The 5,109-nt window shown below is 48.7% G+C and overlaps 1 pseudogene; it reads right to left on the bottom strand.

Moving 5' to 3' along the window:
* Window positions 1-3,395: 3,395 nt before the first annotated feature.
* LOC133749884 (small ubiquitin-related modifier 2-like) lies at window positions 3,396-3,683 on the bottom strand (annotated as a pseudogene).
* Window positions 3,684-5,109: the final 1,426 nt, after the last annotated feature.

Here is a 5,109-nt window from a genome sequence, read left to right as displayed (position 1 = left end):
AATAGTCCAAGAAAGTGCTCCAGACATCAGCCAGCAACCCAGTTCCTCCAAAAACAAAACTCCTATGCACCACTGTCTTAGACTGGGTTCCTCAGAAGCAGAGCCCGCGAGCAGGATTCGTGTAGATGTGGTTCGGGGACAAGGATGAGACAAGCAGTGTGAGACAGGGAACTGTGCAATCGCAGGCATCTGACCCCACAGAGAACCCTGGAACACAAAATGCGCCTTGGAGCCAGTGCCTTGAGGTGGGGGTGGGCCACAGGCAAAGGGCCTTTGTTCTCCCTGTCAGCCCTTGCTGGTGGCCCAAGGGGGAGTGCACAGACAGGGGGAACCCCCAGGTGCGCAGGCCAATTCTCCCCAGCAAAGGGGCAGCTCTGCTGTCCAGCTTTCCATGTTCATTGCTGCATTCACGCTGTACTTCCTTCCCACGTGGGGTTGCAGACTTTATAGCACCTAATTTGGGCTGGGAGTGAAAATCTTGCTTCAGGGGCTCGGGAATATCGCCTTCCTCAGGAACCTGTCAGACTATTTACTTCAGTTATTATTTTTTTAATCTGCATTTTAAAAACCGTAGACAGAGGTACCTAATCTCTCTTGACTCAAAGAATTGTGCAACCCGTGAAAGTCTCTTTAGAATTCCTTGTGCATTTTGTGTTCTGTCTGTACCCTCCCTGGGTGTAATTTGTTCTGCCGCCTCTAACTCTGACACCAGGTAAATGAGGCCTATTTGGGGAGCTAGCAGAGAGATGGCAGCCACGAAATCTTCACCTTTCCTTACCTGTGATGGGAATGAAGCCGATTATCTCCCAGCCTGCAGCTGGCCCGCGTTTCAAGTTCAGAAGATGAAAGGACTGTCAGTTAAGAGGCGGGAAGGCAAAGGTAATGTGTTACCTGAGTCCCAGGAAATATCCCAAGAAATACGGAGTTTCCAGGGCAGGTGCCTTACTCAGATGTTCGATTCAGCAAGCAAGGTATAAACATCAGCTTGGACCGTTCTGAACTTTGAAGTAACTCTGCACGTGGCACCCATCAGAATAAAGCAGCTCACAGCATGGACTTGGGAGCCCGGGTTCAAATCCCAGCCCTGCCACCCTGAAGGCTATGTCTGACCCACCGTGTGATCCTGGGCAAGTGACATCACCTCTGACATGGGCTCGTGTTCTGGAAAACGGAAGTAATGATGCGCAACTCTCCTTGGGGATTCTGGCACAAAAGGGTAAAAATGGGTGGATGAAGATCCGCAGAATGCTAAGTACCTGGTAACTGTATGTGTTCTTTTGGTTGCAGTCATAACAGTAAGTGGCTCCTGTGGGCCAGGTAAGCATTACAAGTGGGAACTTACGGTGAGGCTACACAGGTGCCTCATAAACCCTAGAGGAGGAACATTATCTGGGCTCAGGATGCGACTAGAGCCAGTGTGTGAGGTCAGTCCCTCCAAAGCAGATGCCACCATGAGATCAGTTGCAGATTAGGAGCAGGGGAAAGAGCTGCAGAGACAGGAGAAGGCATCAGACCACGGTGCTCCTCTGGTGGAGGAGCGGAGGTAGCAAAAGGGTGGCCTGAGGGAGAACTGCAGATTGCAGCGCAGCCTTGAGAGCACCTTGGGTGGGCCCATGAGGACTGCTTGAGGCTCCAGGCTGAGGAGCTCTGTGTCTTGCAGGAATGAGCCTGCGTTTCCATCCAACTGTGCACGGTCATGGTCAGAGAGCAGTCATGAGGGCTGCAACCATCAGCTAGTTTTGTGCCCCGAAGCAGTTTCCAAGGTCACCAAAACCAGGAGCCCTCTTTGCTGTGGGTCTCTGTTCTGCTGTTTTCTGTGTCTTCCTCCCCTACTCCAGACTGGTCCCTTCCACTCTCCCATCCACAGATAAGGCAGGAGCCACCCCGCAATTCCCAAGCCCCCAGCGAATGGGTCCAGCTAGTCCTCTGAGCCCCGATTCCCAGTTCTACACTTATTGGTCACACATGGGTCATGTCCATCCCTGGATCCATCATTTATGTCCCGAAGGGAGATCATGATTTTTAATTATGACGTGGAAAGGAAGGAATAATTTCCAAAAACGTGAGGGTAAGGGTGGAGGCTGGGAACCAAGAGACAATTCAGTAGTGTAATATTCTCCAGAGATTAGTGATGTTACTCATGGTGTCACTTTAAAACACTTCTCAGCACAGACACGGTGACATTTGGGAATTGCTAACTAGCTGGAGCTTCAACTCTGTAGGACTCGGCTGCCTAGTAGAGGTCCCACGTTTCCAAGATGGCAGCCAACAACAGAAACACCAGGCAGCACAGGCAAATACTGGGCGACCCTCAACAGTCCTTGGGGAAATCAATCCCCAAGACTTTATTAAGTAGCAAAGTGAATGTCCAAAATGGCTATTAAAATAGCGACTTGTTAATTAGTTAATTTTTTTAAACAAGAAGTTTATTTAGGCCAGCGCCGTGGCTCAACAGGCTAATCCTCCGCCTTGCGGCGCCGGCACACCGGGTTCTAGTCCCGGACGGGGCACCGATCCTGTCCCGGTTGCCACTCTTCCAGGCCAGCTCTCTGCTGTGGCCAGGGAGTGCAGTGGAGGATGGCCCAAGTGTTTGGGCTCTGCACCCCATGGGAGACCAGGATAAGCACCTGGCTCCTGCCCTCGGAACAGCGCGGTGCGCCGGCCGCAGCACGCTACCGCGGCGGCCATTAGAGGGTGAACCAACGGCAAAGGAAGACCTTTCTCTCTGTCTCTCTCTCTCTCACTGTCCACTCTGCCTGTCAAAAATAAATTTAAAAAAAAAAAAAAAGAAGTTTATTTAAACAAGACTCTTGACTTGAAGGGGAAACTATCTAGGATTATTTTTTTTTTTTAAGAGTAATTTACCCCTACTTAAAGACAGATTGCCCTACATGTAACAGCTACGTACAAAAAAGTTATAAAATTGTCCTTGGTTTTACAATGATAAATGAAAATCATTAAAATTCTCCATTAAAACAAGGCATGCAAGAATTTTTATGTTGTTGGGTTTTTTTTTGTTAAAATAGTGAGAGCAAAATAACTTACTGGAATATAAAGATAAGAGCTGAATGAGCATGCCACTCATGGAGAAAGGGATATTTTCACAGAACCAGGATTTTTCCCCATTCCATCTCCTTTGATGTCAATCAAAACATTTGGCCATTTAGTTAAAAAATAAAAGAGAGAGAGAAAGAAAAGAAAAAAGTGCAATATGCCTGTGCACATACACCAGTTACTTTATGTGCAACAAAGGAATGGGGAAGCGGAAATGAAAGACTAGAGAAGGCTATGCTGCAGTAGTCAGGATGTGATGGAACCCAGTCGCAGTGTTCTAGTTGAGAGTGTGTTCTTGGTCTGTCAGGACAGAGCTCTGGAGTAAGCAGCGGGTTCCCTTTTCAGTAGACACCGCCCAGCTGCTGCTGGAGCACACCAATTGTATCTTCACCCTCCATGTCCAACTGTGCAGGTGTGTCTGATTCATTGATTGGCTGCCTGTCAAATGGGAATCTGATCTGCCTCATTGACAAACCCTGTCGTTCACAATAGGCTGTCATTAGCTGACTAAGTGGTGCATGCCTCTTAATCTTAAACTACAACACAGAACCACCCTGCCCCGCCACCTGCAAATTAGTATGATCGTTGTTCTCAGTCTTGACTCCTTCCCTGGGCTTTTCGTCGGCCATGGCGAGCGCCGGAGTCTCTTCAGCTGCCGCTTCACCAAACAGGTACCAGGTCCGCCAATTAGTTAATGTTAATCACGGTAATTAGTGACTTGTTAATGGTAAGTGTTAGAAATGAGCTTTCACTGGGGGAAACCACGGGTGTTTAAAGTATATAGATTGGCAGAAATGTCGTAGAGACGTATCCTTTCATTGCGGGAACAGGGCATGAGAACCCAGTTACACTGTCATCTGCACACGTGCACACCTGCCCCCGAGGAATGGTGTCCAGGTTCTCATCCTGAAATCAGCCTGTTTTTCTTTCTTAAGATATATTTATTTGGGCTGGTGCCGCGGTTCACTAGGCTAATCCTCCATCTGTGGCGCCGGCACCCCGGGTTCTAGTCCCGGTTGGGGCGCCAGATTCTGTCCCAGTCGCTCCTCTTCCAGTCCAGCTCTCTGCTGTGGCCCGGGAGTGCAGTGGAGGATGGCCCAAGTGCACCCGCATGGTGCAGGAGAAGCACCTGGCTCCTGGCTTCAGATCGGCGCAGCGCGCCAGCCATAGAGGCCATTTTGGGGGTGAACCAACGGAAGGAAGACCTTTCTCTCTGTCTCTCTCTCTCTCTCACTGTCTAACTCTGCCTGTCAAATATATATATATATATATACACACTTATATGTATATATATATATATTTATTTGAAATGCAGAGTGAGTGAGTGAGAGCCAGCGAGTGAGCAAGCAAGCGACTCTTCCACCCACTGATTCACTTCCCAAATGGTGTCAGTTCTGGGCCAGGCCAAAGCCAGGAGCTAGGAACTGCATCTTCATCTCCCACATTGATGGCAGTGGCCCAAGTCCTTGCACCATCATCAGCTGCTTCCCCAGGTGCATCAGCAGGGAGCCGGGTTGGAAGTGGAACAGGCAGAACTAGAACACGAGCTCTGATATAGGATGCCAGTGTTGCAGGCAGCAGCTGACTCTGCACCATAAAGCCAGCCCTGTCCACAGTTTTTCAATCATGAACGTAAGTAACAACGCCCATCAGTGTTGGTAGTACCTGTTATTATAGCCAAGAGATAGCGCAGGTATTTTAATTTCATAGGCATCTGATAGGTGTTACAGGTTGAATTACGTCTCATTCTCCTCCTTGCACCCACTCAATTCATAGATTGAAGTCCTAACTCCTAGTAGCTCATAATATGACCTTATTTGGAAATAGAGTTGTTGCCTTTGTAACTAGTTAATATGAGCTCACACTGGAGCAGAGTGGGTCCCTAATCCAATGTCATTGGTAGTGTCTTTATAAAAAGGAGAAGACGTGGACATAAAATAGGCCTGCAGAGGAGAGTTGATGTGACAGGAACACATTCAGTGGGCTGCGTGATCACAAGTTAAATGGTCTCTGGACAGCCCTGCCGCACATTCCTGAAGGAACGTAAGTGGGAAA

Source organism: Lepus europaeus, chromosome 20 (genome assembly GCF_033115175.1).
Source record: "Lepus europaeus isolate LE1 chromosome 20, mLepTim1.pri, whole genome shotgun sequence".
Taxonomy (NCBI): domain Eukaryota; kingdom Metazoa; phylum Chordata; class Mammalia; order Lagomorpha; family Leporidae; genus Lepus; species Lepus europaeus.
The sequence above is the reverse complement of the archived record's forward strand: the minus strand, read 5'-3'. Positions and strand labels throughout refer to the sequence as shown.